We start from the raw sequence: 15,871 nt of genomic DNA, 5'->3' as shown, positions 1-15,871 counted from the left end.
TATTTATACTGCTGAAATGTTCTGTTACCATGGGGGTATTTATACTGCTGAAATGTTCTGTTACCATGGGGGTATTTATACTGCTGAAATACTGTTACTGAAATGTTCTGTTACCATGGGGGTATTTTATACTGCTGAAATGTTCTGTTACCATGGGGTATTTATACTGCTGAATGTTCTGTTACCATGGGGGTATTTATACTGCTGAAATGTTCTGTTACCATGGGGGTATTTATACTGCTGAAATGTTCTGTTACCATGGGGTATTTATACTGCTGAAATGTTCTGTTACCATGGGGGTATTTATACTGCTGAAATGTTCTGTTACCATGGGGGTATTTATACTGCTGAAATTTTATGTTACCATGGGGGTATTTATACTGCTGAAATGTTCTGTTACCATGGGAGATATTTATACTGCTGAAATGTTCTGTTACCATGGGGGTATTTATACTGCTGAAATGTTCTGTTACCATGGGGTATTTATACTGCTGAAATGTTCTGTTACCATGGGGGTATTTATACTGCTGAAATGTTCTGTTACCATGGGGGTATTTATACTGCTGAAATGTTCTGTTACCATGGGGGTATTTATACTGCTGAAATGTTTCTGTTACCATGGGGGTATTTATACTGCTGAAATGTTCTGTTACCATGGGGGTATTTATACTGCTGAAATGTTCTGTTACCATGGGGGTATTTATACTGCTGAAATGTTCTGTTACCATGGGGGTATTTATACTGCTGAAATGTTCTGTTACCATGGGGGTATTTATACTGCTGAAATGTTCTGTTACCATGGGGGTATTTATACTGCTGAAATGTTCTGTTACCATGGGGGTATTTATACTGCTGAAATGTTCTGTTACCATGGGGGTATTTATACTGCTGAAATGTTCTGTAACCATGGGGGTATTTATACTGCTGAAATGTTCTGTAACCATGGGGGTATTTATACTGCTGAAATGTTCTGTTACCATGGGGGTATTTATACTGCTGAAATGTTCTGTTACCATGGGGGTATTTATACTGCTGAAATGTTCTGTTACCATGGGGGTATTTATACTGCTGAAATGTTCTGTTACCATGGGGGTATTTATACTGCTGAAATGTTCTGTTACCATGGGGGTATTTATACTGCTGAAATGTTCTGTTACATGGGGGTTATTTATACTGCTGAAATGTTCTGTTACCATGGGGGTATTTATACTGCTGAAATGTTCTGTTACCATGGGGGTATTTATACTGCTGAAATGTTCTGTTACCATGGGGGTATTTATACTGCTGAAATGTTCTGTTACCATGGGGGTATTTATACTGCTGAAATGTTCTGTTACCATGGGGGTATTTATACTGCTGAAATGTTCTGTTACCATGGGGGTATTTATACTGCTGAAATGTTATGTTTACTATGGGGGTATTTATACTGCTGAAATGTTCTGTTACCATGGGGGTATTTATACTGCTGAAATGTTCTGTTACCATGGGGGTATTTATACTGCTGAAATGTTCTGTTACCATGGGGGTATTTATACTGCTGAAATGTTCTGTTACCATGGGGGTATTTATACTGCTGAAATGTTCTGTTACCATGGGGGTATTTATACTGCTGAAATGTTCTGTTACCATGGAGGTATTTATACTGCTGAAATGTTCTGTTACCATGGGGGTATTTATACTGCTGAAATGTTATGTTACCATGGGGTATTTATACTGCTGAAATGTTCTGTTACCATGGGGGTATTTATACTGCTGAAATCATATGTTACTATGGGGGTATTTATACTGCTGAAATGTTCTGTTACCATGGGGGTATTTATACTGCTGAAATGTTCTGTTACCATGGGGGTATTTATACTGCTGAAATGTTTGTTACATGGGGTATTTATACTGCTGAATGTTGTTACTATGGGGGTATTTATACTGCTGAAATGTTCTGTTACCATGGGGGTATTTATACTGCTGAAATGTTCTGTTACCATGGGGGTATTTATACTGCTGAAATGTTCTGTTACCATGGTGGTATTTATACTGCTGAAATCATATGTTACTATGGGGGTATTTATACTGCTGAAATGTTCTGTTACCATGGTGGTATTTATACTGCTGAAATCATATGTTACTATGGTGGTATTTATACTGCTGAAATGTTCTGTTACCATGGGGTATTTATACTGCTGAAATGTTCTGTTACCATGGGGGTATTTATACTGCTGAAATGTTCTGTTACCATGGGGGTATTTATACTGCTGAAATGTTCTGTTACCATGGGGGTATTTATACTGCTGAAATGTTCTGTTACCATGGGGGTATTTATACTGCTGAAATGTTCTGTTACCATGGAGGTATTTATACTGCTGAAATCATATGTTACTATGGGGGTATTTATACTGCTGAAATGTTCTGTTACCATGGGGGTATTTATACTGCTGAAATCATATGTTACTATGGGGGTATTTATACTGCTGAAATGTTCTGTTACCATGGGGGTATTTATACTGCTGAAATGTTCTGTTACCATGGAGGTATTTATACTGCTGAAATCATATGTTACTATGGGGGTATTTATACTGCTGAAATGTTCTGTTACCATGGGGGTATTTATACTGCTGAAATGTTCTGTTACCATGGGAGTATTTATATACTGCTGAAATGTTCTGTTACCATGGGGGTATTTATACTGCTGAAATGTTCTGTTACCATGGGGGTATTTATACTGCTGAAATGTTCTGTTACCATGGGGGTATTTATACTGCTGAAATCATATGTTACTATGGGGGTATTTATACTGCTGAAATGTTCTGTTACCATGGGAGTATTTATACTGCTGAAATGTTCTGTTACCATGGGGGTATTTATACTGCTGAAATGTTCTGTTACCATGGGGGTATTTATACTGCTGAAATGTTCTGTTACCATGGGGGTATTTATACTGCTGAAATGTTCTGTTACCATGGGGGTATTTATACTGCTGAAATGTTCTGTAACCATTGAGATATTTATACTGCTGAAATGTTCTGTTACCATGGAGGTATTTATACTGCTGAAATATTCTGTTACCATGGGGGTATTTATACTGCTGAAATGTTCTGTAACCATGGAGATATTTATACTGACGTCACGGTAATCATGTCCACAAGGATCTGATAATTACTTAAAGGTTATATGATTATGAACATACCAGAGTGCCCATAGACCATTTTTACGATTTAGGTGTCTAGATAAAAAAAAACGGTAAAAATCATATTCTACATTATACCACAACACGTGTAAAATACAATGTAGAATATATTTTTTACTGATTTTTGATCTAGACCCCTTAAACGTATAAAAATTGTCTATGAGCACTCTGGTGTCCATATATATTAGTCCCACTAAGTAACCTTACAAAGCGCAGTTGGCAGTCATATAGATTATGACCTTCAATAGCTTAATCATTGTTACGTCATAATTGCCGTGCCAGCGATCATGAAAAACGGCTGTTCAAATGGCTGTTCTATCCTTGACGATAACGAATGATTAATTCACTAAAGATGCAAAATCCCTTAGTGTTTCAACATAAAATTATAACCAAATATAAATATAAGCATTGAACGTCTTACAGTTGACATTCATAGCCAATTTGAATTCCAACTGGACAGAGGCAAATCCAACATGAAGCACTAGCGCGCTTCATGGAACTTTTTTTGTATCTTTTTTATTTTTAGAAACAACACATTGTACATAATCATTTTGAAATACATATTATACATCATTCATCTCATTCTTTCATCACCGATTTCAATCTCACTGGTTTGTGCTACTAGAAATCATTCAAATGACCCATTCTTCTTCAATTCCAGTTTTGCCTCTAGCACAAGCATTACTATTGGTTAACATCATATATATATATAAAAACAATTAAGTATGACATCATAATTACTCTCTTTCATCCAAACATTCTATTGCTATTGATTCATACATATTTTTATATTCTTTCATAGTCAGTCTAATATACAATATAAACCTGAGATGCATTATATATATGTTATCTTGAGATTATGTGATGAGACATCGTATTAAATCAGTTATTTTTAAAAGGAAAATACAGTGTTGTTTTTTTCTAAAGAAGAGGAGAAAAAAGAAGAGTAGATAAGAGGATAGAGAGAAAGGAGAGAGAGAGAGAGTTATGGTAAGAAAGATCTCAGAAGATACAGCTAATGTTACATGTGTATGTGAAATTTTTAATTATGATTTACTAGTTCATATTCCTTTTTAAAATTATTGAACCAGGGTTACATATTGATTAAGCTATTCCATTTATTCCAATCATTGTCTAATTTGTAAATATGACAGTCACCTTTGCTGACTGCAGTATATTTTTTTCTGTGAAGTATGCTTCCTTTATAAGTTTAGTTAAGGCACATACTGATAAATTCTTTTGATAACATCTTGTGCTATATATGTATTGTTTTAATATTAAAATAATCATATTGTCTACTCTATTATATAGTATTGGTTGATTAAATAATCCAAAAATGAATGTTTCTTTGTTAAAGGCGAATGGGATGAGTAATCTATCTAATAGGGATTCAAAGTTAATTAGAAAATTCTGTACCTCTATACATTCCCATAACATATGCACTATTGTCTCTATTTCCGTTTTACAACGATAACAATTAGCACTTTCAGCAAGCCCAATTTTAGACAGGAAAGAATTGGATGTTAAAATGTGTTGGTTGACTCTATATTGTAACCAATGTAGTTTTGAATTTTTAGTTGCACCAAAAGGATTGTTATATATTCGTTTCCAAACATCATCATCAAAGTTAAATAAATTATTCCATTTGGATTTCCCGGTAGAGATTGTAGCATTTTTATTTAAAAGGTTGTAAAAATCTTTCGTACCATTTTTATGCTTCAGAAAAATTTCTAAATTTTTAGGTATGTATGGATAGCTTAGCAATGTATTGGATATATCTGGAGTGAGGTAATTTCTTATTACTGTGGTGATGCCTTGAAATTTAAGAAAGTTTGTTCTTATGTTGAATTTTTGTGTAAATTCCTCGTAAGTGAATAGTGTATTAGAAGAATAATTTTTAATCATGTCATTAATGATAATAACACCCTTTTGATACCAATCTTTGTAAAAAACTGCCTTATTTCCTATCTTTATATTATTGTTATACCAGATAGGAGTTTTTAATATAACATCAGGCTGGTCGTTGATAATAGACTCTTGAGAATTTAGTTTCTTCCAGGCCAAGAAGACATCTTTCCAGAATAGATTTGAACATTTTTGTTGACAGCTGTAAATGTATTCAGTTCCACAATTAATCAGTTTATCTTTATCAGCATATAAACTTAAAAATATTTGCCACTTGCTTTCTGTTGTGTAAAGTCTACGGATCCAAGTAAGTTTCAATGCATCAATGAAAGATTTTATGTTTATCATTTTTAGTCCTCCATCTGGATAGTTCCTAGTTATAATATCTCTTTTAATTTTGTCTGTTTTGCTGTTCCATAGATAATTATACAACTCAAAATTCAATTTTTTGATAAAAACATCATCTGGATTTGGCAAGGATATAAAAAGGTGGTTAAACTGTGATATGAGTAGAGATTTTATTATATTTATTTTTCCTATTGGTGTTAAAATTCTTCTGTTCCATATCTTAATAAGTGCCTTGAGCTTTACAAGTTTTTTGTCATAGTTTAATTTAGGAATTTGGTGCAAATCCACATGAAATTGTATTCCAAGAAGTAGAAAAGAATTATTTCCCCATTGCAAATTTAAATCGGGAAAGTAAATATCTTCACTATATTTCTTGTCGCCAATCCATATAACCTGAGTTTTATTGACATTAATTTTTAGACCTGATATTTTGGCAAACCTAGTGAGTTCATCTATGGACCCCTTCAAAGATTTTCTTGTACCATCTAAGATGAGAGAAGTATCATCTGCATATTGAGAAACTAATAAGGGACAGTTATTTACATTTATACCACAAATATCTACGTTATTTCTTAATCTAATGGCCAAAACCTCTGCACACAAAATGAATATATATGGGGCTATGGGATCTCCTTGTCTACAACCTCTATTGATATCGAAAAATGGGGATAGATTGCCGCCTTGATTTATAGCAGATATTGTATTATTATTGAAAAGTTTTCACCCAATTTCTAATATCTTGACCAAAATTAAAAAAATTCAGTACATTATCAATAAAAGTCCAACTCACTGAATCGAATGCCTTTTCAAAATCTACAATTAAAAGCATGCCTGGTATGTAATGTTCCTCAGCATAATGCATGACGTCATATACTAATCTAGAATTTTCCCCAATAAATCTGCCAGAAATAAAACCTGTCTGATCTGAATTTATTAATTTATCTAATACTGATTTTAGTCTATATGCGATTGAGCCTGAAGCAATTTTATATACAATGTTAAGAAGACAGATGGGTCTCCAGTTTTTCAAAAATTGTCTTGGCTTATCTCCCTTGGGTAAGCAGGTAATGATCCCTTGTCTTTGTGTTGAAGATAAATTTCCATTTTCAAAACCATAGTTTATTGATCTAACAACAAATGTTCCTAACTGCTTCCAGAAAATTTTAAAAAATTCTACGGTAAATCCATCTGACCCAGGGCTTTTGTTGTGTTTTTCATGCGTTTTAGAGTGTTGGATGCTTCAGATTATGTGATCTTTCCTTCTAATGTCATAGAATCTGCATAGTTTAGCTTTGGAACTGGACATTCACTCAAAAATTCATCTAGATTAATGTTTTCAATATTGCAGTCACTAGAATATAACTGTTTATAGTACTGACTTATTTCTCCAAGTATATCTTTCTGATTTCGAATTATTTCACCATTATCTTTTTCTATTACAGGGATAATTTTAGAGACAAAGTTCCTATTCTCAAGATTTAAAAAATAATTTGACGGTTTTTCACCCTCCTCTACCCATTTTGCCTTTGCCCTAATGATATTTCCTCTAATTTTGGTAAGTCTAATTTTCTCTAAATCTTTCTTTTTCTCCTCTAGTTCTTCTACATTTACCTCTTCATTACTTTCTAATTCAACTATTCTTTTTAAGAGATTATTTTCCTGTTCCGAATGCTTTTTTTCCTTATATGATGCAAATGATATTGTTTTCCCCCTTATTTCTAGTAGAAGTGTTTCTAAAAACAGCTGATCGTTAATCTGAAACTGGATATCCTCATCTGAAATAGTGTGAATGTTTAAAGGATTATAAATGATATGTGCATATTGTTTTTTAATACCTAAAATATGATCAGTTATTGTTTTCCGATAATTTTCATCATATAAGAGCGAGTTATTAAACTTCCAGAGTCCCTTCCCTCTCTTAAACTCATTAAACTTTATTGAGATTGTTGGTGTGGAATGGTCGGATCTATATCCAGGTTCAATGTTTGTGGTTGTTATATTTCCTAACATATTTTCTGAAACTAGGAAAAAATCTAAACGGGCTTGTTTAATAGGATTACTCCTTCTCCATGTATATCTTCTGTTTTCAGGATGGTGTTCTCTGTATACATCTACTAAGTTTAAATCATCAATTAATGTTATAACTTTTTCTCTAGCTCTAGGGTTGTTTATATTTCTATAATTCTTATCATAATCCAGACTAGTGTTGAGTACTAAATTAAAGTCTCCACAAATGACACAAAATTCATTATTATATTCTTGCACTGCATCTATGATTTGCTGATAAAACTCTGGTTTATCCAAATTTGGGCCATATATATTAATTAAGGTAACTTTTTTGTCCCCTATCAACATATTCAGTGCTATAAAATTACCATGAGTATCTTTTTTTTCATTTAAGACTTTTGACTCAAAATCATTGTTTATTAAGATCGCCACCCCTCTAGAGTTAGATCTGAAAGAACTAAAGTAACAATTATACCCCCATTCTGCCCTTACAATATTTTCAATGTCTTCTGTGAAATGTGTATCTTGTATGCAGCATATATTGTGTTTCTGATTTCTGAAATACGAAAAAACATCTTTACGTTTAACTCTATCCCTTAAACCCTGGCAGTTTGCAGACATTATCTTGATGGACTCAACCTATACATGTATTTGTACAAATGTTAAGATAAACAAGTAGCTTCCAAGCAGTACCATAACTGATGTAGGTAGAGAGGGTGGAAAGAGAAAATGTAGTGTTTAGATAAATGAAAGAAGAAGATAGCAAAGAGGAAAAGACACAGAGAAGAAAGAAATTTAACATAATTCAGGAGAAATAGCTATATATGTAGCAGAAGAAAAGAAGAAATAAAAATAATAACAATAAAATCCTGTCCACTAACTTCTACAGTATATAAATGTGAACTAATATATCAATGTAATGTAAAAATTTCCAACTGAATAATTACTTTATACACATGTACAAAAGATAAATTAAATATATATATATTATAAGATCACCTTTAAGACTATCGAGAAATCAACTTTAAGAGAAACAAAATGATTCTGTCTCAGAAAGCAAAAAAGAAATGTATAAAGGCTAGGCCTATATGTTAGTATACGTACTGTAACTTAAGTGTAAGAGAAATCGACATTTCAAAATGACATTTATTAATCTAAGATGTGCCTCTATAAATCAATATATACGTGTGTAACAAGATCCATTGTCAGATTTTTGAAGTACATATTCACGTGTTTATAAGTACCCGAATTACATGCAAGATATATAAATATTTGAAATACTCTTTGTAATTGCACAGTTCACTGTTTACCTTTCAACCGGAAGTGACTTGAAAAAATCTCAGTCAGCCAGTCTCTTCTCAAAGAAGGATGTACCCTACCAAGCATAAAGTGTCTGGTTGATCAAGATTACATAAAAATAAAAAATGGTACGGTAGGCATATTACAAACCCCATGAATAAAGTTGGGTGAAAAAAAATAATAAAATTGGTTGATTCAAATGAAAAAACAAAATAAAAAAACTAGATATATTTTGTCTCTCTCTTGAATGTAACAAAAAAGTAATGATAAAACTGACATTTGTAGGTACTGTGAAGACATATCATTGCATAAAGGTTATCGTATCAGGCTATAAACTGATGTTAGTCACGCCTCCGCTATTATATTATATACAATTATATATATATTTGAAATACACAAATGCAAGTTAACGTTCACTGTTTACCTTATCTTCCAACCGGAAGTGACTTGTAAAAATCTGGGTCAACCAGTCTCTTCTCAAAGACTGACGTACCGTACAAGCTTCAAGTGTCTGGCTGATCGAGATTAAATATAAGTAAAAACACCGATACGATAGGCATTACAAACTCCATGACTTAAGAGGAGTGGAAAAAAACCCCGAAGTGGTTTATTCAAATATAAAGTTAATCGTAATGATTTCTCTTTACCAAAGCAAATGTGACTTTATGTTGCAATCATTTTAGGTTTGCTTATTCGAGATATGTTTAGGAGCAACTGAGTTGGTAAGTAGCGAGGTGTATAGAGGTGTGCATATTTCGCTATGTAGGTATTTCGCTATTATCATGCATTATTTACAGAAATCATTTGATCAGTTCATAATAAACAAGGATGTGAATTATCATTGCAAGAATATATGCATACATATTGATGGGGGAAAATGAAAAGAAACATTTCCCTTTTTGAAATGTGGGAATTGAGTAATATTTATGGAACTTGCATCTGTCGAGTTGGCATTCATATTGGCTATAAATGTCAACTCGATTGTTTGTATCCTTCGCCAGCATGATTCAAGTTTGATTTCAGATTGACAAAACAAATAGGAAACAAGGGCCTAATGAAACAACCAATGGTTCAGTAACTGACCCCTTATAAAGGCATAGAGGGTCAGTAAGAAGTATAGAAGGCTCGGGGAACGCCCTTACCCTCTATAGATTTTACTGCCCTCCTTGTCTTTGTAAGGGGTCAGTAAATGCCTAACAGTTTTTGTCATATAACTAAGTACAGTGTGGAATAGGATTTTGACAATTTGTTTGATCTTGACCCCTAAAACATCTAAAAATGGTTTATGGGCAGTCTGGTGGGGTGGGTCCATAATTATATTAACAGTAACTGTGGTTTGTCTTTGGGTCGAATAGTCACAGTTTTGGGGAGTATGCACTCCCCAGCAATATTCCAATATTTTTTCTGTTAATTTTTCACACGAAAAGGAGTGTGCCGTAGAGAACATGTCATTCCATTCCGTCTCTTCTAATTTTCTATTGAATAATTCTAAGTTTGCTTCGTTATAACATCTAATTTTCCGTATGTAAATCTATGTTAGTACGTTTTCTACAGTTAATTCTACGATTATCGTTTTATGATCAGAAATGTTTTCGTCGGTGTCAACTACGTCGGGAAAAAGCAGAGTTGCACGTGTCAGAGATAAAATAGATTGTAGAGCTCATGCGACTAACACGTGTCGGCTTGTCGATTACATAAGTCACATGGAAAGAATGTTTTCAACGGTTAGCATGTCAACGTTTTACTTTATGTCACCAAGTATCATAATATGTGGAGTTTATTGAGTTACTGTGTCTATGGAGTAACGAAGGAGGAAACAAAATGTGTTGTGTGCGAAATTTGGCGGTCTATATACAGTACATAACAGTCTTTGGAGACTTGGGCCGTTTTCGTTTATTCGGAACAACCGGTGCGACCGTTTGTTAATGTCATTATTTCGAGTAAAAATCCAGATGGACCTGCAGGTTTTGATAAAAACCTGTGAGGGCTTTGTCAAAGCTCGTCTGAAAACAATATAAAATCATCAGGTCCGTCTATCCAACTATCGAAAACGGCCCTGATCTCTAACGAAAATGTCTCCCCCTTTCTCGGCTCTAAATCAGCTCTACGACGGGTGCACAAGAGACTGGATGTAAATACCACTACTCCCCTCCCGGACTTCCCCATCCTTACGGTATAACCCATACACAATCAAGGTGAGTTTCGGTGACGCAGATAAGTAATTTTTGTAGATGCTTTTGAAAGATTCCGCCAAATTATGTAGTGTTGCGCTGGTCGGTAAAATCGTGTTTCGAGTTTTCTTACAAACTTATATCACTGTATATCCAAATTTAATATAAACGTTCATGTTCTCTTACAGCTTCCCAGATACGCAAATTTACTTTTCTTTGGAGACTAAAAGGATAACTAAATAATTGTGAATAAATGAATTAGAAATCATCATGTGTTAAGTGAAAACATTTTCATTGAAACGAACGAAAATATATCGTATTTTTGTTTTTAAATTCACAGTTGCGAGTCTGTATAGCGATACTCTGTTACTTGCTGAAGCAAATGAAACAATAGTAGTGGATATCTTTTGGCCAGTTTCATTCATTCTTTACGTATTTTTTGGCATCTTTACTTATAAATGGTGTCATTGATTGCAATTTTAACTACCTGTGACTTACAAAATCTTGAAGGTTAGCCGGTCTCAATATTCTATTTTTTCATAAGTTAAATTGCTGTTCATCATAGAAGAATTGAAGAACTCGTCTGATTCTGATAATTTTGTCTATGTTTCAATGCTCCATCACAAATTGATAAGCTAACCCAAAAATGTATAAAACATAAATAGAAATGAATGGACACAATATCTTTTTCACATGCGTACTTTGATGTCGATTATCAGTTAAAACTGTTTTAGTCACTTGCTTTGTTTTGAAATTGGCGCTGTTTAGTCGCTTGTTATAAAGAGGAAATATATACATTATTTCACGGCTATTTGATTCTACTATAAATACAGGTTTTAAATCTTGTTGTGACGATTAATGTTCAATTAGCCTACCTGCAAAGTACTTAGTATGTGGAATCTACTCGCATGTGGGAGTAAGTTGTTCGAAAGTACGCCATTCCTACTTAGACATCTCGGAGTAATATCCGGCAATCTTCGAAATTATATCCGAAGATTACCAGAAATTTCTCCGAGGTGAGCCAACATCTTGTTTTTGCTATATAAACATTACCTGAGTTTACCTGTGAAAAAGTCGGCTAAAGTCTCTATCAATTTAGTCCGCTAAACCTGTCTATATTATAAGGCAAAAAAAGCGCGGGATGTAAACATGCTTTCGTTGGCCGCTTTCTACAACTGTAACTTTATAGCCGAAGTAAAGCAAGAGGAAAGATGGAATATCGGTTGTGAATGTTAAATTATGAACATGGGAAGCCCCTTGCACGGCAACAGAATGTTGTGAAGATTGGTCTTGCAATGTTTTGCTAGAGTTGACGTTAGATTCGTTAGTGATAAACGCCATGACCGTCATATTTTGAAAACATGAGTAACATTGCATTCTTCAAAACCACCAGCTAAAGGTTGTATCGAAATAGCTTCTCATCATATGACAGTAAATGATTGTGATGAGTTAGGTATGAAAGGTATTGAATATTCAGAAATCAGCACGTGATAGGGAGATACTTTTAGGCCTATTAGGACTTTTGTAGAAAATCAGCGTTTGATATTGTGATGAACGCACGGACAACAATTTCACTCCCTTCGAAGCCTTCTGGGGATACATTATACGGACATTTTATTGTTTTTCTTCAGTGTTAATTGTTTGTGTTATTTTTCATTAAAATATATCAAAATTGTAGGCCAGTGAAGGATATTTTTTCATAATATTTTAATATTGTTGTGATATTGTCTCAGTAAAAAGAAACGTATTAATGAATCATATTGAGTCCATGTATAGACTTCTAGGAAAATTTAGCTTAAGTTGGTTGTTACTATTTTTTTCTAACTGGAACAACTTCAATATCTTATGACTTGCATCAGATTTACTTAATGGTGTTTAGCAATAAAGCATAAATTACCACCCCATCCTTAATATTTTTTCCCAAATTCATGCTATTTAGATGCTATATCAAAACTGGTAATATTGACAATGTAAATGTTAAATGATGTAAACATACAAAATCAAACAAAATAATCAACTACCTTTAGTATTCATTTTACTACTGTTAAAAGCTGGCAAAACATTTCAAGGACATTAACCAAACAAATGTCACTGAAATATAATGAATAGGAACATGTTAAATCCTATATATATTAAAATATAGCATTTTACAGTCCGCTCGCTCCGATTTCTCCCAAAATAAGAAAAAAAAAGTTTTTAAAAATCCATCCTCTCGCTCCAATTTTTAATTTCCAATTCCCGAAGAACTACTTTTGAAATTGGTGTGACCTCAAGAACAAAAGAAATTTATAGTTTCAACGGTATAATGGCATTGTGAGGTTCGTCTGTGATTAAAGATGGTCAAACAAAACCGATTTAGAAAATCAGAATCATATTTTACTTATATGTACTTAATTGCTTCCCATGTGTAATCTAGACGTTATATATATGTGTGCGTAATGTACAAGTTTACAATATGGTAAATATCAAAGAAACACTATTTAACAAAGCATGCAGGCCTCGAACTCACGATCTACGGCACCCAATCGTCTAGCCAAACATACCTGCGCTCCCACACACATATATATATATGGTAGAGGCAAAATTCCTGTGCGAGTTATTCCCCTTGTAGTCATTTGCGTGATCAATCGCGACATCTCGGAGGAATTTCCGTGAATCTTCGGAAATATTTCCGAAGATTCACGGAAATTACTCCGAGATGTCGCGATTGTTGCGTGATTTGTATGAATGGGATTCGTTTACAACGCATAGAAACGCGTAGTATTTTCAGGGGCACTCTTTAATTTCCCCTGCGAACCACATTTTTGATAAGGCCAAAAAAAATGTCTGTTGGAGTTACATTGGCAAAAAATAGGGTCGGTAGGTCGGGATTGTTTTAGTTCAAAAAGTTAAAAGTTATAACCGGAGTTTGAGAACGGGTAAAAAATAAGGATCGGTCTGTAACCCTAAGCAGACATGTTTTTTTGTCTTATATAATTTGTAAATGAAATTCATCCATCGTGTGTATGATAAATTATTAACATTTTCACCTTAAGTTTTATAAACCATTTGTCATATTCTGGTAATAGGCTAAATGAATATATATATATATATATGTAAGATAATCATAGTTTTATCAGTATTTAACCTACAATAATATATGGTTCCTGGTCTCAGTTTCATTAACATTCCTTAAATTTTATGATTCTGCATAGGAAAGCATTACAGAAGATTTTACTTAAGTTAAGACTTTTTTCTAAACTTCGATAATTCTTTCCTATGGGAAGTTAAGGAATTCCTTAAAAGTAAAAAGGAAAGTTCGTGAAAATGGATCCAAAATCTTGGAAGTAAATTTCAGCGGACGAAATAATTTGGAATTATTTTTGTGTTCGCAGTCATCTCGCCCAAAGAGCACAAAAAATCAAAGCCAATTGCCTATTTTCGAATAAGTTTATAATTAACATTGGAATTTTGGTAAGGCTATGATGCGAATTTTTGCACTTATGTTAGTCTGACCCTGACTAGAACCTGCAGTTCGTTTGCTGCTCTAGCTCGTTGCAATGAAAGACAACATGATCAAATTGACGTTGTTGAATTGATAATTTATGAATGACATAATTATCATATTAAAAATAACTTGTCATACAAGTATTGTAATTGCTTTACATTTCTATTCAGCATCATAAATGAGAAGCAGCAAAGACGGGGTACACATCTTGGCATCTTGCTGATAAAAGATATATCGTGTATTCATGACCAGGTCTAAAAACCAGAGATAAAACTGTAACCTAGAAAAACTGTGACAATAGTGAAACATAAAAAAGTTGTCATACACAAAGACAAAGTTAGCAGTACATATATATAGAAATATAAATGGAAGCAGCAAAGATGGGGCACACATCATGTTATTTTGCTGATACAATGATATAATACTCATGTATTCATGGCCAAAGTTAAATACCGGAGATAAAACGAACATAAGAAATCCTCTGAAAAACCTGACAATACTGTAAAACGTTGTCACCTAAAATAGAGCGTTGTCACGGCAGAGGGACAGGTTTATATTATTATAGGGCATTTTGATACCTTGGCTAACTTTAAATCATGAAGTTTTGCATATTCAATACAAAGTTTAAACATATCATGGGTTTGGTATGACCAGTTTTCCCATAAACGTAATTTTTGAAAGCCATGAAAATAAGCATTTCTACTTGAATTTTCGAAATCAGAACCTACAAAACCGGAAAATTGCATTTTGTATTACATTATTGTAATATTTTTTTTCTTTCCAGAGTCGACAAAAATAGATATAATAACCAGTTTTAATTTTTTTTTTTTAAACAATTTACAAATTAATTATAACTTGATAACAGATTTATAGTACAATGTACCTGAAGGGAAAGTGTATCTGCGAAGTCACTATTGGTCCACAATCAGGGATCATCTGTCCATCGGGTTGTCACTATTCTGATGGTGTTTCACTATTCTATCCTGATGGTTTTGCCATTGATCCTGGTGAATTGTCAACAATCCCTGGTGGTTTGTCACTAGCCTCATGGTTTTTCACTATCCCTGGTGGTTATGGTCACTGTCCTGATATTCCAAGATGATGGAGCTGCCATTGGGGGGAAAATATAGTGAAATTATTCAATATCTTGAAATGGATACAATTTGATGTAATAAGTTAAAATTAAAACTAGTCAGTGCATTTGTGATCATTGTTATAGTTTAATATCGAAATTCGCATTTACAAATTTTCAAATATAAAATTCCAATTAGCCATCATTGCAGACATATTTGTTCTCAAAATGGGATATATGCTCAACAAGGTGCGCAGGTTCACTAAGGAAACATGCCTTATGAAAATGGAGACAGATCCCTAATCGTCTTTGAGAAATAGCATCTTAAAAAGTATTAAATTGTAAATAGACAAAAATGACGGAACTCTGGACCACGGATGAAAAGCAAATTGAGGAAGCGG

Source organism: Argopecten irradians, chromosome 11, assembly GCF_041381155.1.
Source record: "Argopecten irradians isolate NY chromosome 11, Ai_NY, whole genome shotgun sequence".
In the NCBI taxonomy this organism is placed as follows: domain Eukaryota; kingdom Metazoa; phylum Mollusca; class Bivalvia; order Pectinida; family Pectinidae; genus Argopecten; species Argopecten irradians.
Note: the sequence above shows the minus strand (reverse complement) of the source record.